Source organism: Sitophilus oryzae, unplaced genomic scaffold, assembly GCF_002938485.1.
Source record: "Sitophilus oryzae breed Bouriz unplaced genomic scaffold, Soryzae_2.0 scaffold_172_pilon_pilon, whole genome shotgun sequence".
NCBI lineage: Eukaryota > Metazoa > Arthropoda > Insecta > Coleoptera > Curculionidae > Sitophilus > Sitophilus oryzae.
In genome coordinates this window covers 6,204,143-6,231,551 of record NW_022146424.1, presented here as the reverse complement: position 1 = coordinate 6,231,551, position 27,409 = coordinate 6,204,143, and the positions used below count along the sequence as shown (strand labels likewise).

The following is a 27,409-nucleotide window of genomic DNA, read 5'->3' as shown; positions in this document are numbered from 1 at the left end:
AACTTTATTACAATGGTGATTAGTTGTTCAGCTGTCAAGTGTAAAAGTAGCAGCGATAAGAAAGAGCCAGGAGTTACGTTTTTTTCATAGGTAAATAAACAGTCCGCTCCACCTTTTTAGCGCTTTCTTAGTTTTCTTATTGAATTCGCTAATTATTTTTCTGATATTATATGTACAGGGTGGGTCAAATTCGACGTTTTTAAATGGAAACACCCTTTTCTATAGGAGATAGACGAAAACTAATATCGATATCTGGAGCTCAATTTTTATCAAAAACATGATGGTGAAAACCGTACAGCAATATCTGTTACTGTTTCGGAGTTACGGGGTGTTTTTCAAAAATGTGCATTTTTAACAAATCGCTGTAACTTTTTTGCTATGGAAAATTTTATATTTCTATGAAAACATTTTCAAAGCCCCTTTTTACGTAGAATTTAATGGTTGAAGTATATTTTTTTTAAAATTAATAATTTAAGAGTTATCAACAAAAAAATTGATATTTTATTTGGGACACCCTATATATTTTTAATTAACTGAAAAGAATTTAAAATTACCTTTCCAAAAATATAGCACACTTGATATTTTGTCATAATCCCCCTTCGAAATACAGAATTTTTAAAAGTTTGCCACTTTTAACTAGTAAGGCTTTGGACCCCTTATTGATGATATGCCCTTAATGGAATCCGAAAACATATTTTTCAGCAAGACGACGCACCGCCTCTGAACGCTGAAGTTATCAGCAAATTTTTGCAGCCAGTTTCAAGAATAATTGAATAGCTAACCAGGATCCCAGCCGTTGGCCGTCGAGGCCGCCTGACTTAGTGCCCATGGAGATCCAAGCGATTATTAGATAATAATCTAATCTTATGGATATATTTGCGGAAGAATAAAGGTTCCTTATTCTTCCGTATAATCTAGACAAGAATTAGAAATACTTAGCAGTTATGAGAGGGCATCTTTCACCCCTACTGAGTTAATGAATTCCGCGAGAAATGTTCAAAAACGGCCCCGTCTATCCATAACAGAAGACGGTCGATATGTCGAACACCTGTAGCAAAATCTCATGTCTTGGTTTGCTTTTATTTTTATTGTTATTAGATATAGTTTAAATGTGTTGATGTTGGTTAAATATATTTTAAATTGTTATAAAATTCTGCATCTCTCATAACAAATATTATTTTCGTTTTAATTGATGCTCACAGCTAGAATTTTTTTGCATTACAGCCGGTGTCGTCCAAATCCTACTCATTTAAAGCGGGCGAATTTTTATTATACTCTATATCTCGAAGAGGAATCGAGCAAAATATCAAGTGTGTTATATTTTTGGAAAGGTAATTTTAAATTATTTTCACTAAATTAAAAATATACAGGGTGTGCCATATAAAAAAACAAATTTTCTGTTGATAATTCTTAAATTATTAATTTTAAAAAAATTATACTTAAACCACTAAATTCTACGTAAAAAGGTGCTTTGGAAATGTTTTCATAAAAATACAAAATTTTCCATAGCAAAAAAGTTACAGCGATTTGTTAAAAATGCATATTTTTGAAAAACACCCCGTAACTCCGAAACGGTAACAGATATCGATATGCGGTTTGGTTTGATTAAAAACGTCGAATTTGACCCACCCTGTACTTGATGTGTGCTATACGTCGATACTAATTTTGTACCTTTTGTTAACATTTTAGTAATAGTAGTAATATTGTTTAAAAAATTATAACTCAGAAACAAAACAGCTAGCAAAACGCGGTTTTCACTTTTAATATATTTTAAACAAAACTTATAATTTAGTATAGTTTGGTATAGGCCAAGAACGGCAAACTAATAGGATTGCTCATTCTCATAAGACGTACGTTCACCTCTTCCCGCGCTTCAGCTGACAGTTGTGACGTCATTGTAGTCCTTGTCATGATAGTGTGTATTATTAGTTGACTATGGTAAACTTATAAAAATACGAGCTGAGAAATTTTGAGTTAATTATTTTGTCAATTTTAAATGTGAAAAAGGTGTTTTTAAAGTTTTTAGAGCTATAGAGTGTATAAATACGTTCATTTTGTGTTGTGGATTGTGACAAAGTGCTTACTAAGTGCCTACGATATTGTTTATTAATTATTTTAAAGCAAAATACGGAAGTACTCTAAAAAGAATGCCTGCAAAAGGTGATGCTGGGAACTGCTGTTCTTAAAAATGCATTATCCGAGTATTTAATACGATTTATACAGTTAATTTTCTATACTGCATACATATAAGGTGTTTAAATAAATAAACTAAACAATGAACGTTTTGCATCCGGCAACCAATAATGCACGTGTGTGATAAGGACTAATAATCATGACAAGGACTACAATGACGTCACAAAGCGAGGAGTTTTCGCATGCACCTGGCGGACACTGTTAGCTGAATGAGCAGTCCTATTAGGTTAACTGTTCTTGAGTATGGGCGGCTATACGTGTCTCTCGGCGCCAATTTTTTTAAAACACCTCGTATAATTTAAAATAGAATTATTAATGATTTGAATGATGAAGTAAGTTTATTCAAAATTCTTTATATTTCCACACACTCCTCCATTTTATTTCGTGTCACACACTAACCCAAATCCGGTTTATTTCCCCCATTCTTTTACATCCTCAGGCAACGGAAGCATGAATAAAAAACTCGTTATTGCCGGATCGCGGATGGCATATAGGCCAGTACAGCTCTGGCCCAATTCTATTAGCTTTTGTTTGTGGAAATTAGGCTCTATTTACTTGCAGGATAAAAGATTGGCTCGTATTACGAGTCGTTCTGCAAACTGGGCTAGAAATGCCTAAATACAGACAGACGTGATCTGCGATAGAATTAGAAAAGCAAACAAAAAAAACAGTAAACCTCCAAATAAAACTAAAGTGGAAGTAAATAAAATAAATAAATAATCACCCAAAAATAGCATTAAAAATCGGTGATACTACTTTATTTTATACTATATTGTAAAATGCATTTTTTTATGTCAATCCAGAAAAAATGTTTCTCGTCATGTGTCATGTTAAAATATTACTTTGATTTTAACAGAACGTCAACAGTTTTTATAGACGTATCTGTTTAAAAAAAACTAAAGTGTTCTCGAATAGTTGCATTTAGATATTTTAAATAGTTTTTTCGTTGTTCTTTGGGTTTTTTTGCTTCCGGCGACGGGAAGAGATATACTTCCCGAAACGTTAAGCATTTTTTGAAACGTCCGTTTGGCAAATTTGTTTATTGTAAACCACTGCTGACAATTAGTCAGTGGTGCCATTGTTTGTGAAATTGGAATACCAAAATTTGGTAAGAGAGTTTTATAGAGATGAAAAAAAAGATATACGTAAAGATATTTTAGTTAAATGCTGGACGTTAAATGCTATACTGTAGTTAAATGCTACAGTGTGTTCAAAATATATTTAGGAATTTCAACTACCTACTTAAAATAAAAAATCGAGGCGAATGGCCACAAATTGGGTAATACTATATTACCTAATTGTTGAGACTACTGATATAGGAATTTTCTTCGACATACAGTAAACTTTTTTTTCTCGTAGTAATTTTGGTTTATGGTCGAGAATAGTCAATGCCAGAAATGCAATAAAATGTCTGAATATTATACTCTGGAGTAATGAAATAGGTAAAGACAGAAAACTAAGGATTTATGATGCGATAAGCAAAAGCAATCTGTTATTTTGGGCGGAAACATGGAGGTTAACAGAGAATAACAAAAGAAAATTACTGGCGGTAGAAATGGACGCGATAAGGAGATCAGCACGAACATCAAGGCTGGATAGAGTACGAAATGAAACGGTCAGGGGCAAAATGGGTAGACAAAAAACTATAGTAGAGGAAATAGAGAGTGCCCTACTGAAGTGGCATGGACATGTGAGAAGGATGGACAACACGCGACTGCCTCAGAAGGTACTAAACTGGCTTCCACAAAGAGAAGGAAACGGGGAAGACCAAAGACAAACTGGATGGAGGGTGGCAAGAAGGCGATGAGCTCACGGGATCTGCGTGACGGAGACTGGAATGAACGAAATCAATGGCGACTAGGCATCACCAATAAAAGCGATTCTTATGTATTATATATTTTGGTTTATAATTCATTTCGTAAAGCCAATATTACTACTGCCGCGAAACCGCCCTATTACACAGTGAAAATAATATAATATAATATGAAAATAATATCGTAGTAATAATAAAATAAATAGAAGTAGATTATCTATCTACTTCGATTCTTTGTAGTACTTAGCAAAGTACTATATAATATATATTCATTTTCAGTAAAATCTGTAACTATTATCTCTACCATTTATACTTATTACTTAACAGACATATGAAATTTTCATAATTATTACTTTTTGCCATGGTAACTATGATGTTATAGCGTAATTGTATTAAAAATATAAGTAAAAATAGGAATAAATCGCAAACTATTAAAAATAGGTATATGAGTTTTGTAAAATCTATCAGAAAAAATGATGATAGGTTGTACCATTTAAAAAATTTGAAAATTCTTAATTATAAATAGTTAAAATTCATAAATATATTTTGAACACCCTGTAGCATCTAACTAAAATATATTCACAAACGTCTTTGTCTATATCTCTATAAAATTCTCCTACCAAATTTTAGTTGTCCAACTTCCGAAACAATGGCATCACTGACAATTTTTACCACACTGCAATCTAACATTTGTTTAAACAAATTTAAATATTATAAAAACTATTAATTTTACGTATACAGGGTGTCCCAGAAATAAATGCAATATTTTAAGGGATGGTAGATCTCGATAAAAGAAACTTATTTTCTCTTTAGCGTTTTTCAAATAAGTCCAAAATAACGGAGTAAATTTTTAAATAACATAAAATTTTTAAAATTTCCAAAAAAAAAAATATTTTTTGCTAAAATTTTGAGAACCACTGGATCTTTTCTGGATTTTCTTTCTTGTAAATTTAATCTACTACTTATGTTGCTATATTATCAAGAAATTAGGTTTTTTAACTAAAAACTAAAAAATGTCCAAAAAAATTTTCAAAAAATTCCGAATTTTCAAAAAAAATTTCGCGAAAAAACCTCATAGGTGTGATTCTGGGGTTGAACTATACTACCAGTTAAAATACTTACACTTATTTCTGGGACACCCTGTATATACAGGGTTGTTCACCACATACGACACGGAGTATTGTAGCCAAACGATTAGATTTTTACAAATTGTAAGTTTTGAGTTCGTTGAAGGACTATTAGAGCTACAATTTAAAAATATTTTTGCAAGATACAGAGTGTCCCAAATAAATAAAAAATATCAAAGTTGTATTTTTTTAAATGAAACACCCTGTATATTATTGCATTTTTAGTTTCTACGATTAAAATAAAGGTAAATTTGATTAAGGTTTATTACACTTAAACCTTACCGTTTTTGAAATATTTTCAATTTTGTGAAATTGCAATATAAATTTTAAGGCTTCATTTCCCCGAGGGTATCAAAGTTTTTAATACTAAATATTTACTGAAGTTTATTTATTGATCAGTTATTGTGTTGCATTAATGAAAATTATACTACCTTATACAGAGTGTCTAAAAATTTATTTTAAATAATTACTAGCTATAAACGGCAATAACTTGTTTAATCTAAATGGAACACCCTGTATATGTTATGAGAATCAGATGCACAATTTAATTGTCTATCAAATTGTGTTATACTACTTTTTACCTATTCCTTCAAGTTTTCATAGAAAATGCATTTTCTTATAATTTAGACCTCATTTATCAATATACCCATGGAATATTGACATTTTAGATTGTTTTTAAAACAACAAATGTACAAAATGTACAGTCTAGTAATATTATCGTTTTTAGTAAAACGATAATATTACTAGCCCATTTGTATGCAAAAAGAAAACTATTTAAATCTTTATAAAAGAGTATACCTTTAATTAAATATACCACCAGTATTTCCGTCCAAATACTAATTAATTAATATTTATGTGGATTTGAATCAGAAATCAATATAATAATAAGTTATGAAAATGAACGTCTCTGTTGTTATAAATAAGCATTTGTCAAAAAATGAAATAACATTTTTAAGGTGTTAGTTTTTTTACCACACTGTCTAATACACATACATAATTCTTTTTTTAGTATTTGAAGCAATTATTATTAATCAACACAAACAGTCAATTAATGTAGTTTGAATACTGGAATCATATTAATTGGTCCTCTTTAACAAATATTTAAACAGTTTTTTTTTATTTTTTAAAGAAATAAACAAACTATATCGACAATATTAGTATCTGAACTCTTTAAAAATTTGGTACATCTTTAAAAATAATTTAAAATGTCAGTATTCGATGGGTATATTGATAAATGAGTTCTAAATTACAAGGAAATGCATTTTCTACGGAAACTTGAAGAGATAGGTAAAAAATGGTATAATACAATTTGATAGTCAATTAAATTGTGCATCTGATTCTTATAAAATATACAGGGTATTCCATTTAAATTAAACAAGTTATTGCCGTTTACAGCTAATAATTATTTAAAATAAATATTTAGACACTCTGTATAAGGGAGTAAATTTTTTATTATTGCAACACAATAACAGATCAATAAATAAACTTCAGTAAATATTTAGTATTAAAAACTTTGATACCCTCGGAGAAATGAAGCCTTAAAATTTATACTGCAATTTCACAAAATTAAAAATATTTCAAAAACGGTAAGGTTTAAGTGCAATAAACCTTAATTAAATTTACCTTTATTTTAATCGTAAAAATTAAAAATGTAATAATATACAAGGTATTCCATTTAAAAAAATACGACTTTGATATTTTTTATTTATTTGGGACACTCTGTCTCTTGTAAAAATATTTTTAAATTGTAGCTCTAATAGTCCTTCAACGAACCCAAACCTTACAATTTGCAAAAATCTAATCGTTTAGCTACAATATTCCGTGTCGTATGTGGTGAACAACCCTGTATATGTAAAAAAGTTATGGACTTTTACGCAGAATCTAAATATAAAATAAAAAATAGGGTGTTGCCTTAAATATAATCAGCAGGAATTTTGCTGATTATATTTTTAAAATAAGAATTTTGTATATTTTTGTAAAGCCATCAAACTAGATTAGATATTCTTTATATTTTAAATCAACCTATTCCTACAAATTATTAAACTAAATTATCCATCTTGAAAAATATTATCCTTCTGCGCTCACAATCTGATTTCCATTTGAAAGCGCTGGAAAAATAATCAAGATCCTCTTCGAGAGCCGTAGAAAATTTAAGGGCCTGTTTAGTATCGCGAAAAGTGCACATCTCGTTTATTTTTAAGCGTTTTGTGTTTGTAGTTATTTAAATGAATAGACACGACGGCTTGTATTACGCTTCACCTCTCGCAAAGTTTTAATTTATTTTTATTCTTCTGCAGTTTGTAAGTTTGAGTGGTTCGAAATTAGCTAAATTGCAATTTTTAGCCGCGCGAAAATTAGAATTTAAACCAACAAAGTTTAATTATGTTTTAACGTAATACAAATATTTAATTATGAGTTTTTTGTGCTCGAAATCTGCTTTTGTGGCAATTAAGCATAAATATTTTTATCTGAATTATTAAGAGAAAACGCAAATTTAATGAAGGCATTTTTTTAGTTTATATAAATATCCTGATAAGCAATAAAATATTGTATAAGAAGTTATATTAAATACTTGCTCAAACTTTAGTTAGGTAACATTTTTTTTTCTTGGATACAATTCTGTGTTTTTCGCCACTAAAAAAGTTATTTTTATTTTGTAGATTCTCAACACCACGTTGAATCCGAATGGATTGCGTTGAATCCAAGAAGAAAAAAAGAAGAAAAATAAATGAAAAAGAAAAAGTAGAAAAAGGTAAATCTTGAAAAAAGTGAAGAAATTAAATAAAAAGATATGAAATTCATTTTAAAACCAGTAATTTTTAATAGCTGTTATAGGGTGGTCCGAACTGTATTCCGGAAACTTCGACAGCATATTCTGCAGATAAAAATAAGTAAAAAAGTTCGTAAATGTATGTCCTAAAATGGTGAGTTTCGGAGATATGGGTGTAAAAGTTTCATTTTTATTTCGATTTTTTTCCAATTAATTTCTGAAGTAACATCAATATTTGGATGAAAATTGGTGTTCTGGAAGCTTTTTGACATTACAAATTTGATTTTGATGTCAATATAAATATACAGGGTTGTTCACCACATAGGACACGGAGTATTGCAGCTAAACGATTAGATTTTTACAAATTGTAAGTTTTGTGTTCGTTGAAGGACTATTAGAGCTACAATTTAAAAATATTTTTACAAGATACAGAGTGTCCCAAATAAATAAAAAATATCAAAGTTTTATTTTTTTAAATGGAACACCCTGTATATTATTACATTTTTAGTTTCTACGATTAAAATAAAGGTAAATTTGATTAAGGTTTACCGCACTTTAATCTTACCGTTTTTGAAATATTTTCAATTTTGTGAAATTCCAGTCAAAACTTTAGGCTTCATTTCTCCAAGGGTATCAAAGTTTTTAATACTAAATATTTACTGAAGTTTATTTATTGATTAGTTATTGTGTTGCAATAATAAAAATTATATTACCTTATACAGAGTGTCTAAAATTACATTTTAAATAATTACTAGATTTAAACGGCAATAACTTGTTTAATTTAAATGGAACACCCTGTATATTTCATGAGAATCAGATGCACAATTTAATTGTCTATCAAACTGTATTATACCATTTTTTACCTATCTCTTCAAGTTTCCGTAGAAAATGCATTTTCTTGTAATTAAAAACTCATTTATCAATATACCCATGGAATACTGACATTTAGATTATTATTTTAAAAATGTGACAACTTTTAAAGAGTACAGATACCAATATTGTCGATCTACTTTGTTTATTTCATTAAAAAAATATAAAAAGCTGTTTAAATATTTGTTAAAGAATGATTAATATGATTCCAGTATTCGAACTACATTAATTGACTGTTGCGTTGATTTATAATAATTGCTGAAATAGTAAAAAAACTGAATTTTGTATGTGTATTAGGCAATGTGGTAAGAAGTAACACCTTAAAAATGATATTTCATTTTTTGACAAAAGCTTATATTTATAACAACAGAGACATTCATTTTCATAACTGATTATTATATTGATTTCTGTTTCAAATCCACATCTATTGAGAATAATTTATTAACGAACATAATTAAGTATGTAATTAATTAGTATTTGGGCGGAAATAATGGTGGTATATTTAACTATAGTGGTATATACTTTTTATAAAGATTTAAATAGTTCTCTTCTTGCATACAAATGGCCTAGTAATATTATCATTTTGCTAAAAACGATAATATTACTAGACCTGTACATTTTGTACATTTGTCGCTTTAAAACCATCTAAAATGTCAATATTCCATGGGTATATTGATAAATGAGGTCTAAATTATAAGAAAATGCATTTTCTACGAAAACTTGAAGGGATAAGTAAAAATGGTATAACACAGTTTGATACACAATTAAATTGTGCATCTGATTCTCCCAAAATATACAGGGTGTTCCATTGAAATTAAACAAGTTATTGCCGTTTAAAATGAGAAATTATTTAAAATACATTTTTAGTATTATTTTTATTATTGCAACACAATAACTGATCAATAAATAAACTTCAGTAAATATTTAGTATTAAAAACTTTGATACCCTTGGAGAAATGAAGCCTTAATTTTTTTGCTGCAATTTCACAAAATTGAAAATATTTCAAAACGGTAAGGTTTAAGTGTAATAAACCTTAATCAAATTTACCTTTATTTTAATCGTAGAAACTAAAAATGTAATAATATACAGGGTGTTCCATTTAAAAAAATGCAACTTTGATATTTTTTATTTATTTGAGACACTCTGTATCTTGTAAAAATATTTTTAAATTGTAGCTCTAATAGTCCTTCAACGAACCCAAAACTTACAATTTGTAAAAATCTAATCATTTAGCTACAATACTCCGTGTCGTATGTGGTGAACAACCCTGTATATAAACCTTATATATTTTATTAACTTCTTATATAAACCTAATTAAATAAAATAATTAATTAATTCTTATATAAACCTTATAACTTTTTTATTTAACTTTTTTCGGTACCTCTTATATTTTACATAATAATCTACCGTTTCCATACATAACACCGACCCTGTATTCTTTTTACTCACTAGTTTTATACAGGTACAAACAAAAAATTATTACTCTTTAAATCAGTCAAAAAATATGCTGCCGAAGCTTCCGGAATAAAGTTCGGACCACCCTGTATAAAAATATCAGGAAAATTGTTAGAAAATTGCTGGAATTCTATTAAAAATAAAATAACATTTTTTCCTAATTGTAGTTATGGTTTAACAATGATATTTTCCGCAACACATAACAGTAACTGTACAAAATAACAAACCGCAAACATACACAAACAGAACTAGAACGCGAGAATTTACGTAATACCAACCGAGAAACGGCTTATTTTTATGACAAAACTTGCCGTTTAAGTTAACAATCTGTTAGACGCCTTTCTGTGCCAGACCACCACAATAAGGCTGTAAAAAAGGTCTTTTAGATGAAGATAGAAAAGAACCACTATCTCGACGACTTTTTAAAAGTTTTTTCATCACACCAAGTACGCTTGTAGTTAATGCAAGTATATTTATTTAAAATTATTCTATTTCATAAAGGCAGGATTAGAATTTTTATACGGTGTTATTATAAAAGTCCAAGTTATATTTTAGGCCAATTAACGTAGCCGAGTATTTTATAGGTATGTAAAGGTGGAAAAAAATAGTAACCAACCAATCTCAACGGGAATATGTAGATAATGATCTCCTATTTAACCCCTCAAAAGTCCCATTCGGTCCCAGGGGGGAAAGTTTGAAAAAAAACGCCGCCATCTTGGATTTTTTCGTTTTTTTTTCAAATATCTCCGTTTGTATAACTTTTTTCGAAAAAACTAAAGATATGTTTTTTGTAGAGAATTAAATTTAGAATATTTTACCTTCAATCATTTTTTTTCCTAAAATAAATATTAATAGAGATAGATTTTTTTTACTATACGGTTTATAAATTTTCCAGTTTTTTTTAAGAAGCAATCAGCTATAATTTTTGCGTTAACAGTATAGTGTTAATGTAGATAAACCAAGTATAAATTTAAACATTAAAACAATTAAAAATAACGTTTAAATATTACTTATTAAATAAAATTATTGTTAAAAAAATTATTTTTAAATTAAAGTTATTAAATAAAATCTGCTATGACGTCATCCTGAGCGTCATTTTAGCTTCAACTATAATACAAAAGTTTGTGCAACTGATTCGCAAGCACTGACCACACTTTGAAGAACATGCAAAATCCAGTTTTCTACAAAGGCAATTTTTAGAGCACTGACTCACTGCAATTGCAACAAATTAATTTTAGTAGGTCAGGAGGCGCCGGGGGGCACCACATCTGCTGTTGATTGAATATGTGTCAGATTGCCTTTTTGATCTTTCTTCCATCCATATTGTAAAAGATCTAACTTGTTACCAATCCATTTTTGAATCTAAAGAATACAACTTATAACAATTTCTATAATAGATATATCTTTACAGTTACCTGAAAGTATGTCCCGCGTAAATGAAGTTTTGCAGAGTTCTCAGTTGGAGGCAAATTAGCTAAATTAAAGGTAGTCTTAAGGTTAGATGGTTCATATGTATAGCTTGGGCAGTGATATAGCTTTAAAAGATAATTTAATCCTGACTGAAACAAGTCAAAAATGTGCCTGTCAGTGGTACTGAAAAAAGATGACGATCTTTGTCAATACCTCGACGTATTTTTAGAAAAAAAATTTAAGAAAGATGACTTAGCTAATTTCTCTCCAATTGAGAACTCTGCAAAACTCCATTTATTCTGGACATACTTTCAGGTAACTGTAAAGATATATCTATTATAGGATGGAAGATTGCCAAGAGAGTCAGTGCTCTAAAAATTCCTCTTGTAGAAAACTGGCTCTTAAATGTTTTAAATGTTTACTTCAAGGTGTGGTCAATGCTACGGAATCAGTTGCACAAACTGTATTTCAGTTGAGGACGAAAATGACGCTCAGGATGATGTCATAGTAGAGTTTATTTAATAACTTTAATTTAATAATAATTTTTTTAACAAACATAATTTTATTTAATAATTAATATTTAAACGTTATTTTTAATTGTTTTAAAAATGTCTTGTGTGTGTGGTTTATCTATACTAACACTATACTGTTACCGCAAAAATTATAGCTGATTGGTTTAAAAAAACTGGAAAATTTATAAAACGCATAGAAAAAAATTGATTGAAGGTAAAATACTCTAAATTTAATTCTCTACAAAAAACATATCTTTAGTTTTTTCGCAAAAAGTTATGCTAACTGAGATATTTGAAAAAAACGAAAAAATTCAAGATGGCGGCGGTTTTTTTCAAACTTCCTCCACTGGGACGAAATGGGACTTTTGAGGGGTTTAATAGGAGATCACTATCTACACATTCCTGTTGAGATCAGTTGGTCACTATTTTTTTCTACATCAACCTCCAGATTGACTGGTCTATTTTAGAAATTCCAAGTGCTAAGAATATAGTTCACAATAATCACCAAAACCACCTCTTTACGTTGAAAAATAACATAAAAAAATGATAATTAAAAAAATTGTAAATTGTTGGTGGAAAGTTGATTTCGCTCTGAAAAGTTAACCAACGTTGACATGATCCAAAAAACAAAATGCCCAGGAGAAATGGTTCTGACCGAAAAATAAGGAAAATTTACTCGCAAATATCTTCAAACCCGTTCACCTTTTCGAACTAAACGAAGAGCACTTGTTTTATGTCGAAAAGCTCTAGCTTTTTATATCATTTGTTGAAATTACTGTATCTATAAGGATAAAAGAAGTAACACCATTACTCTGTACCCTAATGGAAAGTACCCTTTCAGGGCTGTTACGGAATTTTTCACAATCGCCATTCGCTTTGGCATTAAAATGTGTGTAAAGCGTAGTTTACACGGGATAGAAAATTGAGATAGAACTTGCTAGAGTAACTTGCGATAGTATTTACATTTAAACAAATTTTAAAGCAATTTCTTGCAACAAGTACTTTCTAGACATATGATATGAGCAAGAAATTGCATGCACGTATACACGGTATGGTGTATATTCCACAAGTATATTGTTTAGAAGAAAAATGTCGCGCCGTAAAAAGAGAGCTGCAGCTACTGCCCTTCTTGTTGATATTTTACGCAAACAGTCAAGAAAATCTAGAAAAAGAATATGAGTTAAAGAATGGATTGCCAAAAGGTCTAGTCTTGGAGCTTACGCGATGTTATTAAAAATAATTAAGAAATGAAGACCCAAAGCATTTAAAAAATTTTCTGCGAATGTCAGAACGATTTCACTTTTTCTTTTTATAATTTTGTTCCACTCCTGGTTTGCTTTGGTACGAATATTATGTAGCTTCCGCTGAATCTCAGCCTCACTTGTGTTGAATTTGTCAGCTATAAATTTGATTGGTTTTTGCTTTTTAGCTCTATCTCTGTAAATTTTCGATTTTTTTGCCACAATTCCGGCAAGTGATAGTATTAAATCAAAGTGATGGTATCTTCTTTCGACCACATACGTTTCTCCATTTTAATATCGTTATTTAACACTCTTTGAACGCCTTCGAAAATCACTTGCACCAAAAACTTTCAACAAGACGGAAATAAATTTTAACTTGCCAGAGCACTCCCCAACCTGTTTACACTTGCAAGCGTCTTTCGTCGCAACCACTTCCCCGCCAGTTTTGTGACTTGCTGGGAGAGCGCTTTCGGATACTGATGTTTACATTATGCAAGTTTGGTAGAAGTGCTCTCAGACATATACTTGCGATAATTTACTTGCCCGTATAAACTACGCTTAAGAGTACCAAATTTCAGGAAAACCCGTTTACCAATGTTCTTAAAAATAAACAAAATATATTAATTTTATTTAACATTCTGAGGGCTATAACTTCTTCGGGAAGCATTTTAGGGCATATGTTTATAGGTTAGTTACATTTTGTTTATTTTTATCTGTAGAATCACCCACCAAAGTTAGATATACTATTTTTTGACACCCAGTATACAGTTTGCTAACAAATTCATAAAAATAGGGCTAAAAATATAAAAAATATAACATTTTAGCCATAGTAACTGTAACGTTTTTAGTCACTGAATATGTTATAAACTAGACCATGGAACACTGTAAAATATATTTATGTTTTAACAACAAAAGCAGTAATATTTTGTTATAAATTCAATCGTATTCAATATTTTACAGAATTAATTACATTTATATCCGCTACATTATATACAATTCTGAATTTCATGTTATTTAGTAAATATAAAAATGTTATAGATCATTGTTCACATTTTTCACAATTTTTATGTTCATGAAAGTCCAGTTTTTAATTTTTATCTCTGAGACTAATCTAGAATACGATCGAAAAAAAACGGCGTCAAAGACGACAGCGCAACGAAAACCGATGATAATTTTGGCGATGTCAAGCCCTAGACGTCATTTACCTATTTGGCCCTTACTTTTTCTTATTTTTTTAATGGCGCTTCCAGTTGCCTTTACAGAGATTGCAATTTCTTTTTATTTTAGGCAAAAATAATTCTTAAATGGTGTAGTTTAAAATTCTAGAAAAAATATATATTTTGGAAATAGGTTTGTGTGTCTGGAAAGGTTGTATCCTTTTTTTAATAAAAAATGTCTACCTATGTGGCGGATTCATCTATCCAAAAAAATCCTATATGGGTATTTCGCCACAGCAAGAAAATCTACAATATAAAATAGTTATTTTATGTAAACACTTCTGCGTTAACCCCAAACGGAAACTACTTGTGAGAAGTTAGGTTTAAAGATATACAAATTTGCCTAACGAACAAAAAAATGCTTAACGACGGAAGCAAAAAAATACAAAGAATAAAGAAAAAATTATTTAAAATATTTAAATCCAACTATTCGAAAACACTTTAGTTCTTTAAAACAGATACGTCTACAAAAACCGTTGACGTTCTGTTAAAATGACATTATATCAAGTTAATAAGGTAAAACAGCCAAAAAAAAACAAACTTTTTGTATGATTATTTTTAATTTGTACGTATGATATGTTTATTTATGTTATGTTCTTTAAAATCAAAAAAACGATTGCCATACATTACTAACATCTACAGATGCATGAGCAATACATTTATTCTTATTAGATTGTATTAAAAAAAAGCCTTTCTTTTATGTTTCTTTTAAAGGCTATTGCTTCTTTCATTATAATTTTGGCGTTATTAAAATTTATTCTGTGCCCTGTGTCCCATGAATGCTGACAAATCTTAGATTTGTGAAAATCTCCCTTACTTAAATAATCTTTATGTTCTTAAATTCGACATTTAAGGGTCTAGATGTTTCACCAATGTAAAATTTATCGCATTCACATGGTATTTGGTATATTACATTTTTTGTTTGTTGTTCTGTATTCATTGGTTTAGTATGTGATATTAATAGTTGAATTTAAATATTTTAAATATTTTTTTTCTTTGTTCTTTGTATTTTATTGCTTCCAACGACGGAAAGAGATAAACTTTCCGAAACGTTATTCATTTTTTTTTGTTCGTTAGACAAATTTGTATATCTTTAAACCTAACTTCTGACAAGTAGCTTCCGTTTGGGATTAACGCAGAAGTGTTTACATAAAATAACTATTTTATTTTGTAGATTTTCTTGCAGTGGAGAAATACCCATATATTTTTGACTAAAATTATCATCGATTTTCATTCACAAGCCTTCTTGACGCTTTTTTTTCAATTAATACGGTACTTAATACTCTTCCGACTCATTCATCAATATCCGAATCTACTCCCTTACATTCTCGAGAGATTCACCGCCAATTTCAATGCGAATCACGATTATTTCAGAGAAAAGACACATTTACGCCAAAGTCTTCACATAAATTAAAAGAAAATCTTCTGCCCGTCGAGTATAAATCTTTCTTTTGCGCTTCTTACCTCAAAAACAAATAGATAACTGGAAATTTAGTGCCGGAACACTGTCTTTTGGGATTTGTTTTGCTGTTCCCGAGCATAAAAGAAGCGTAGGGTGATATGGCGGTAGGTACAGGCTATGGGGGTAGATGAAATTTTCCGTTTTTAGAAACCTTGTTAAAAGATAATGTCAAATGTCACAAGAAATAGATGGGCAAATTTTAATTTTGCAATACTGTGTTTTTAAGTAAGTTTAATTAATTTTTTGTAATATGTTATGAGTAATATTTTATTAGAATTTTGTTTTATTAAATATTTAAGAGAATTAGTAATTACATTTTGCTTTCTTTACGAATGTAAAAACACAAAATTATAAGATACTTTGTATAAATAAGTTTACATAAACTTCTGTAAATATGAATAATAGAATTAGATATTTTGAAAACGGTTCAATTGAAAATAATTGATAATGCAATAATATGCAAACATGCAATAATAGATATACCCCGCTGGCAAGCGAACCTTTGGGTCGACGTTTACGTGTATAGGAGTGAGTCGTTATGGCAATCTAGTAAGTCGGAGTGAGTAAAAATACGAAGTATTTATTATATAACTACTTAATCTGACGCTACTTAATTTGACGCTTTCTGTCTTTATTCAGTACATCTTATTTTACTAAGCGTGTTGACCGAACTCTTCGTACAGATGAAAACCGGCACCCAAGACGAAAAATTCCGACCCTTAGTATAATTAATTAATTATAATTGAATTTTATAATAGATTGGTTTACTACACACGTAACTTCTATAATAGTGAATATTATTGCCGTATTTCTCTCTATTTCTGACCGAGGTTTAAGCACGCTGTTTAACTATATCATATCAAATAAATTTTTAGTCACGTGATTAAGCTTGACCGGCACAGAGTTGACCACTTTCACATCTTTTAATCAAAATAATTTAGGAAACAAAAATAAATTGAATATAATATATATAAACAGTTATTATTTACGTACATCAATAAAACTCATCTATTTAACAGCACTTAAAGAACATAAAGGGCCATTACTACCGCTTTCCAGTTTAAAATATTCTAATAAAGTTGCGATGTGTTTTTTACGGCTATTAAGTTATCTTGTACACTTCGCACTAAAAGAGGTTGTAAAAAGTCAGCCCGGTGCCGAATATGTCCATGGTTGGCAACAATGAATTTAAAAATCGTGTCCTCGATTACGTACCTAAAAGTTTAATTGGTATCGAATATACTTTACAATGTTTACCTAGAATTCGCAATAACATCATAGTTAACTTGAGTTTTGACACTTATTCTTCTTGATTTACTACCTCAAAACAATACTAATTCTATAATAAATAATAAATATCATAATATAAGCTGGGAAAAGCTTCACAAATCCGCAAAATTTTAAGTCATATCACACCCTTTAGAACTTTTTCTTTAATGGCCATAAGCGAGAATAAAAGACCAACCGCCCGAATAAACACTAGAGGCGCCACCGGTCATCAGATGGTGTAAAAACTGCGAAAATTTAATCATCGAATTTTGACACAAAGGGTCGCGCTTAACTTTTTTTTTATTTTAATTCAATATTCATTGTTTTCAAACTATATTATTAGACTTTGTTGTATTTTGTGAATGTATAAATGTTTTATTAGCATAAAGTTAAAATATATAAATTTAAATTATATTACATACATATTTAAAATTCAAATATTATGACATATATGTCAGTTGCCGTCTAAAATGTCATCTTGATAACAAAAAGTGAGTTATTGTCAGAAATAGTTAAAATCATGTTAAAATATTAAAATTTACAAGTTATAATTAGATATTTTATATTATTTCAAAAAACAAAAACATAATGGTTGATCCATGTTGATATGCAGGACCAAAACAAAAAGTGCCGTTATATTTTTCAGTTTTCGTTGTCAGCCGCGAAAGTTTCAGTAATTTTAGTGTTGTCGGATATTTTTATTTGTGAAATAGAAATATTGCGTTTGGATTAAAAAAAAGTGGAAGTTTTATTGCAATGTAAGTAAGCGTTTGTCCATTTTATATTTTACTTTTGTCATACCATACGACAAATATACATATATTGAAATTTTATAATTCGTTTTATTTAAAAAATGTTATTCATTAGACAGCCAGTCGACTTACGATCATTTACATGAAACTCTGTAAAATAAATAAAAAAATAAATTGTAAAATATATATATTCTTATGTTTTATTGAAGTTACTCTAAAATACTAATATATCAGTGTAACTTTAAAAATAAATCCTTTGAATTCAAATATAAATATAAAAAACATTTACAGCAGAAAAGGCGAAGGCGCTGGGTTAAACGTAGTCTCCACTAAAAACACGGAGGGGCGCTTTGACCCAAAATTTTATTATTAAGTTTCATATCTATCTTAATAGTAGATTATTTTCTTTTATCTATGTTCATAATGTCGAATTCCGTCTCTAATAAATGAAAACATGTGCATACACTTTCCTTAATCTTTTTTTAAAGATCTTATATGATGTGGAATTAGACGTCGACATTCGAGTGTCTAGACATTGAATGGCCTAATGTTCAAAATGTTTCTATATTATTTCTATTTTTTTTTATTATCACTAGCGTCTCAATCATACAATTTTTTATTTTGTTTTTGTTTAAACGTATTAATAATAAAGCATATTTTCATTCAAAAATTAACCATTTTACTTCAGTTTTAAAGGTTCTCCATGTCATGGTCGAAGTTTTGGATCGGTATGTTCGACTACCGAAAACTATTATGACCGCTTATGATTTTATGATATCAATATGGAAGAATTTGAATATTAAAGATGGCGTCACCAACGGATAAATAGGACAGCATTATGCGCCATCCTTAATATTTTTAGTCAAAGATTGAAATGGTATGTATATGTCGCACCCACTTAGTGTAATTGTCAGTTTCATGAAATGGATATCAACTTCGTGAACTGGTACCAGATGGAGGAATAAAAGTTTATTTGGTTTGGTTAGGTGTGTGGTTAAGTGGATATCCATTTCACGAAACGGACAATTACAATAAGTGTGTGCGACATAATATATATTATTTTTGTCTTTTCATAACTCATCTGAATACGATAAGCATGTTTTAACCATAAAACTAATTAATTATCCATCATGAATTTATTTCTCGAAGAATATAGTGAATAATTTACATAGCAATTTAAGTTTCAATACTGACAAGGATTTAAAACCTTAAACCACAAAAATGAAAAAAAAATGTACACAAAAATGCTTTCTTGCTATTAGTGGAGTGCTTTAAGCTCTTATGGGATACAAACCTCGGAATTCATTTACTGTGAACGAATTTTTATAAAATTTTTTGCATTGTATTCTTAATAAGTTATTTTACAAAGTTCACTTTAGTATTTAAATAAACACACCTATACAAATGCATACAGACAAGATGGCTCCACATTCCGGAAAAGCTCTGTATCAGGATTCCTATTGGAGATTTTCACTTCAAAATTTTTACAAAATATGTGTTTAATGGTAGTTCACATTTCAAAAATATTTTTATAAATATACAGGGTGAGTCAAATTCCGGTTTCAAAAATATCTTAATACCATATAGTATATTAAGTGGTTTTTGAATTATGACCATGTCAAGTAAGAAGTCCATGAGGACGACAATCTACAGGTCCAGGAACCTTCGTATGATAACTTCTAATCGAGACGATCGACTAATTGTAATTTTATCGTAACTAACGGACTATAAGCAGAAGATTAAATGAAGCAAATCTTATGTCAAGAAGGCCTGCTTCGGGACCAGAACTTACTAGATGTGTTGACTAGGCTCAAAAGCAAAGGCATGGTCTTAATGTATAAATTACAAAAAATGTTAGTGTCTTCTTCAAAAGCGAATATTTCCAACAAAAATAAAGCTAATGAGATGAACCAAAAAACAAACCATCGAGAAAGGATGGATCTAGATGATAAAATGATTTAAAATTTCTTCCTGTTTTAACATATTCCACAGGGTGTTTCAAACTTTCACCAAAATATGAACATTTTCTTTTCCCTCGTATAATTAACAGACTGAGAGTTTCATTTTTAATTTAGAAAAAGGTACTAAAAAGTAAAAGAATTGGGCTACACACTGCTTAAAAATCATCAAAATCGACCCATTAAAACAAAATATATTAACCTTTAGATACATCAAAGTTTTAAGGTAGGTGCCCATTTTTCGTGCCTGTGAATGTATTTCAAAAACTATACATTTTAGTCATATTCTTTTCTAATAAAACAAACCTTTATTTTTTTACTAGATTCCAAAAATGAATTGATATATAGGGTGTTCCATTACAAAAAACATAACTTTGATGTGTAACTTTTTTTTGGGATACCGTGTAGAACTTTATATAATTTTATAAAATGCTTTATACTGACTTACATAAGCTCACAAAATTTCACTTCAATACAAACTTTTGTTCTCCTTGTAAAAACCGTGTCGTATATGACGCGCCACCCTGTATAATTCGATTTCAATCAAAATTTCAATTATTATAATATAAGCAGAATAGGTATAGCTTATGCATTAGATTGATTTATTTCAATAAATTTACTTAGAAAAAGAATTAGAAAAATCAAAAGAATAAGAAGGAAATAATTAAGAATTTACTAAAATTACTAAAATAAAAAATTAAAAGCAACGAAAAAAAAATGGATAAACATTTTAGTATTTTATCTATAAAACATAATACAGAAGGTTTCACATTAATACATACATACAAAACATTGAGGTTTAAAAAAAATTATACATTATATGTTTTTTTAATTAATTTTGTTTCTTAATAATTTATTTTCAAATTTATTTACCTGTACATTTCTTTTTTAATCTGTGTGTCAGTCTTGTTTTTATTGTCAATTAGGACACCATCACCATAATCATTCTCAGCTTATTCAACCATATCCAATTATAGGGTAGTCTCCCTCACTTATTTAGATAATCTCTTCGTAGTTGTTGTTTATTGTTTCTCCCATTATTGTTTATTGTTGGCTGTGCGGGCCCAAGTTATCTCTGCTAATTTCTTAATATCATGATCCTATCTCAAGTTTGATCTTCTTCTAGGTCTCTTAATTCTTTGTGTGTTCCATGCTGTAATTTTTGTGGTCCATTTGTTGTCCATTCTTCTTGCCAGGTGTCCTTCCCATTGCCATGTCATAAGTCCTCCATGCTAACTTAATTCTTTGATTGATTTCTGGTAGTAGAGATCCCCGAGGTGTGATCCTCAGAATGTCTCTTCTGACCATAGTTCGTTGTGCATTACTTCCAAATAGTGCAACTTCTGTTACGTTCAATTAGGTATATTATGTAAATATATATTTTTTATTTTTCTGATTATATGAACTGTCTGTATATATTACTGTCTATATGTAACTAAGCACTAAGGTAAATAAGCAAATAAGATTTGTATCCACTATGTTGTTTTTTTTTAATTTTTTATGAAACTTACATAATAACTAAAATTTTGAGGTATTAGCCTAATATCATAAGAGAGACATTTGTTTACGGCTGTTCAGAGCGATATGTAATGACAGTAATGACGTTAATTCTCCTAATGCAGGAACTGCATTTCGGGTGATAAACTGTCACAATGTAACGGAGGCAATTAAATCTCATGCCTTTGATTTCATTACTACGGACGTTTGATTTCAAATGCCCGAATATCGACGGAAACTCGTTTCAACATAACTAATTATTATACTCACGTATATTTACTAACTACATTTATATTGCAAATATAGGTATACAGGGTGTACCTTAATGACATGCTATTATTTTAGAAGGTGATTCTTGGACCTATTTTAAAGAAAAAAAAAACTTTATACGTGTGTCCTAAATATCTTAAATTTTAAAGTACAATTTTCTAAAAATTTTTTTTTCATAATAACTCTGAGGTTATCATAATTATCTTTAAGAAATGTCTATGCATAAAACTCCTTTTTTTTGGTGTAGAAATTTTTTGTTATATCTGTTAATTTCCATCCAGCCGATGCAAAAATGATTTCAACACAATAGTTAATGTAAGTTGAAATGACTAAAGTCAAAGCCGGGAGGCATGTATAGCCGCCTATACTAAAATATGTTAATAAAAAGTTAGTAGGCAGTTCTTTTAGTTTCAAAGTAAAGGAATTTTTCCAATTTTTTTTTATCTCAAAAACTGCGACTGACTGATTTTGATGTTATTACAAATTTTGTTGCAAATATTATTCCTAATCTTAAATTGAAAACCTCATTAATATATGATAATGGACGTTTGACATAACAGTTTTTCGACCAAAAGACACATTACTGATTACTTTCAAACAAAGAATCAATTTACTTTTGATATACCAAGTATTGCATCGTCGAGCGGGACATAGGAAATCCCATGTAAACTTTAATGGGATCAATTATTGGCTTCCCTAATTATTTTAGAGAATAATTCTATTTAGGTTTATTGAAGAGCACTAAAACCCACATTCAAAAGAATAACTTTAGATATTTTTGATTAGCCCGTTTACGAGTTATCGCCGATTTCTTTTTAAAACCAGTCAAGGTAAAAGATAACTGTCAAATGAAGTTGTCATTTCAGAAATTTATCTATTTAGTGCTTTATTATTATTATTAAAAACTCATACCTACATCGAAAATATTAGCCATGAATTACACTACCGAAGAAAAAGTATTGATGATTAAATAGAAAATTAAAAAAGGAAATAGTTATCAAAGGGTGTCGGACATGTTTGTATCCGAATAGACCGATACCTGGAAAATCTACAATCGCAAGGAATATCCAGAGATTTGAGACCAAAGGTACCCTAATAAATAACTGCAGATGTGAAGCAAGGCAGGAACAAAGAGAAGATGCAAGAAATGATACCGACTTGGAAGTTTTATTGTGCGTGGAAGAGAACGATGGAAAGATCAGCACAAGAAAACTTGAGGATGAAATAGGAATATATCACACTACAGCGTTTCGAATTTTGAAACGACATAAATACTATTCCTTCAAATATGAAAAGCACCAAGAGCTACGAGATGGGGACGAAATACGGCGGCAGGCGTTTTGTTTTGATATGATGGAAAGAGCAAACACGGATAGGGAATTTTTAAAAAACATATGTTTCACTGACGAATGCACGTTTACCTTAAATAATGAACCCAAAGTTCAAAATTATCGATATTGGAACAAAGAAAACCAACACAGGTTTGTCGGGCAGGGATATTCGGATACAATATTATCGGGCCATTATTTCTTACGCGAAATTTAAATGCAGAATATTATTTGGAACTACTCGAAAATCATATTTTACCTGCTTTACATGATGCCGCTAGGGAAAATCAGAAAGATTGGTACCAAATGGATGGCTGCCCGGCACATAGTACCCTGGCTGTTCGGGAATATTTAGACAATAGTTTTAACGGAAACGTTATTGGCCTAAATCATACAGTAAATTGGCCATCAAGGTCTCCTGATATTTCGCCAAATGATTTCTTTCTCTGGGGCCATTTAAAAAACAGGATATACAAGGATAAAAAATACCCAAATCTAGACGAGTTAAAAATGCTATTTCTGCCGAATGCAATAGAATTTCAGTTTACCAACTAGCGAATGTAAGAAGAGAATTTTATGATCGCCTGGGTTATTGTCTAGCAGTCGATGGAGGAATATTTGAACATCTTAAATCCTAAAGTTCTAACAATTTAATAGTACCTAAATTAATAAGTCATTGAATATTGTAATAATACTATAATTAACCTTGTAATTGATTATTTTATTTTACTTTAATTCATATTAATTTGTATTTATAAGTACATCTTTGAGATTTCCTATGTAGGAATGAATTTCAATAATAATAAAGCACTAAATAGGTAAATTTCTGAAATGACAACTTCATTTGACAGTTATCTTTTACCTTGACTGGTGCTCACAAGTAAATACAGGGCCATAAGAAAGGAGAAATATTTAAAAAGAAATCGGCGATAACTCGTAAACGAGCTAATCAAAAACATCTAAAGTTATTATTTTGAATGTGGGTTTTAGTGCTCTTCAATAATAAATAGAATTATTCTGTAAAATAATTAGGGAAGCCAATAATTGACCACATTAAAATTTACATGGGATTTCCTATGTCCCGTCCGATGATGCAAGGCCCGGTATATTCTATTTTAGTTCACAGTTGAAAATCTACCAGGTATGTAAAATTTAAAAAAAAAGATATTCTATATTCTTCAAAAAAAAAGGTCTATCATATTTTCAAACTTACCTTTGAAGACAATCGTCGTGATACACTCCATTTAATAGTATAACTACTGACATGTATCTGAAAATGCATAAATAAGTTTATAAATAAGTTATAGTTATATAATAAGTTATATATATTTAGCTAAAAACAAAACTAAATTATTATCCACCAAAAACGTAATCAATTTAATTAATTAAGTTCCAAAGGAAAATAGGGAATAACTTTCTTAGCGATTAAAGTTTTAATTCTGAGAATAAAAAAAAATTGTGTGTACACTATGTGCATGCGAACATAGTGAAACTTCTTACTAACAGTTATTAAATTGGAGGATTTGAAGGACATGTTTGAAAAAGTGACATACCAGAGCTGGCATTTCTTGTCTTGGGTGCCGATTCTCGTGTGTACGAAGAGTACGGTCAACACGCTTAGCAAAATAAGATGTACTGAATAAAGCCAGAAGGCAAATATTCTTGTTTGTATTCATTTTTGCTCTCTCCGACTTACTTGCCATAGCGATTGACTCCTATACATGTAAACGCCGACCCAAGGTTTCGCTTGCCAGCAGGGTATAATGCTGTTTTAATATAAATGTTATTTTCAATTTATTTCTGTAATCTGTACATTTCCTGTTTCCTCAATAGCTTGCAAATTTTGTAGAATACGCCTAGATCATATATATACTTACGTGGATAAGTAAATCACTATGGAAATCGTCGCAAACATAATATCGACGACTTCCATTTATCTCCTTTTTTTGTTGCACACGCGGTGCTTCTACCCTATCTATCCTTGTCGAGGACCTATCGCCCGCGCGCCAAATTTTAACTTTAATTTTAAACATTTAATTTGTAAAATGCTTATATTTGAACAATAAATTGAATGTTGAATTGTACTGTCAAAAAAAATAATTTACCTATATAAAAATACATTTAGCCACTCCGTATGAATATCAATAGTCTTAGGAAATCTAACCAGAAAGTACGCATGTGGCTTAATATAAATAAACTGGATACTTTACTTGCCTAGGGACCTTTATATTAGAACTTTCAGACACTAAACACTTTCTAGTCATTTTTACGATTATTTAGAAAGTCCAACGAAAAAAAAATAGAAATATACTTCTCACTGAGCGGTGAAACCGGAAGTGACCGAAAACAATTGAATACATCAATCAATCTCAATTTATGTCGTATACTATATTAATATCGTTATTTTATCTGAAAAAATAAAAAAGTTATAGGGGGTGAGCCACTTTTGAGACGCACCCGGTATATGATCTAGGGGAATACCACCCAAAATACAAACTTTTATGCAAATGCCTAATAATGTTAACGCTTAAATTAATTAAGAAAAGAAAAAATGTAGAACCTAACCAACAATTTGAATTTATAGTGGTTTACAGTTTGTTAAATTATATCTACCAATATTCTCTCTCGGTATTGGTTTGAAATAAATATGGCGATGTCCTCCAATGAAAATGCGAGTTGCTCAACTGTAATAATTCCAATTCTGAGCTAAAATAGCAAATGAGTCTAAATGCTTTACCTAGACCGTTATTCAGAAGCTACAAACCTATGGATGAAAATATGAATGACAATTTACCTCCCAGCATATAACCAGAGGATATTGGTACCCAGGCACAGTATCGAGTTTATTCTAAGGCTTTTCTTAGCTTTAAATCAAATGTTTTTGGTGCTTGCGCCATTCTTACCCCTTTTTTTCTCGCTAGATCATGTCGTGCCAAGGTCGTGGTGTGTCCTTAGGGTGTCACGGCCTTGAATTTTTACTCCCATCGCGCGTAAAGAAGTTTCACTTCAAAAATTTAAACCCCAAACATATAAGTATTTGCAACTATTGCAACCAAAAACTATGTTTTTATTATACATTAGTCATAGTTTATAATAACATTGAGGTTTAAGTAAATTATATCAATAATTATTAAGATCAGTATTTAGACTTCCAGTATTTATTCCTGTTTTAAAATAATTACTGTTCAACTCTTTGGTTTAATAAGTTTTCATACTTAATTTATATTCAACCTTATTTAATTTTTCTGCTTTACCGTTATATTTCTGTCTTTACTAGCTGTATTTTATTTTTATTTTAATTATGTGATTTAACAATTTTTGGCAAATTCAAACAGTGAAAAATAATTATCAGCCATCTAAAAATCAACATAAAACAAAGAAATTAATTTAATAAGGCGACAAATTAAATAAAAAAAAAATTTATTATTTCTACACGCCTCCATCTCTAACACTGAAAATGCTTTTAAAACGGATATTTTCCTGCCGAAACCAACCCATAAAAGTTACCAACGTAAAAGGAAAATTCTTCTCTTCCGGAAAACCCAAAGACCGCCCTCGAGCATAAATTTAATAACATTTATTTTTATTACGGGGAAAATTCTTCGACAAAGAAGGAACTGGGAAATGCTCTGAAATGTCGTTATTGGAAAAACGGGATTTCTATAGAAAGAAAATCGTTTAATTTCGATGGAGAGACTGAGGAACGGGTTAAAAGGCCATAAGGATTTTCCGAAACGCTGGATGAATTGGTTCTTAGAGCTTTCCCTCATCATCATCAAAATGCTGCAATGGCTTTTGTAACATGCTTGGTGCATTCTTCGCCGGTGCTGCCACCATCGTAGAATACCGTAAATAGCTGACTAAAGAAATACACGGGTTTAAATACGGAGTACATGAAAAATTTGTTATAATAATATTTGAAGAGTATTAGCAAGTGCAATTCTAAAAAAATAAAAATGTAAAGGTTTTGGTATCTTCAGAAGGTCTAACGTTAATTATCCTCTATTACTCAAGCTAATAAAACAATTTAGGTTATTAAAAACACGCCGACTGCTTTAACTACGGTAGCGATCATAGTTTTATGCACCGGTTTTGCCAGTTGGGACATAACTAGGGCTATCTGGACTGTAACGAATTTTATTAAAGGTACATAATTATAATTTTAGTAGATGTTCACAATTTAAGCACTAGTTGATTAAAAAGTTGTGTGCCATTAATATTGACCAAACAATTATACCGAGTGCGTCTCAAAAGTGGCTCACCT

The 27,409-nt window shown here is 29.9% G+C and overlaps 1 protein-coding gene across 1 annotated transcript in view; it reads right to left on the bottom strand.

The window, feature by feature from the left end:
- The window catches only part of LOC115881542, a 457,389-nt gene that overhangs the window by 394,104 nt on the left and 35,876 nt on the right, over window positions 1–27,409 (bottom strand). Inside the window, exon 2 of the mRNA XM_030899082.1 lies at window positions 24,359–24,415. The gene's annotated coding sequence lies outside the window, so the exon portion shown is untranslated. The remainder of the gene's footprint in view (window positions 1–24,358; window positions 24,416–27,409) is intronic.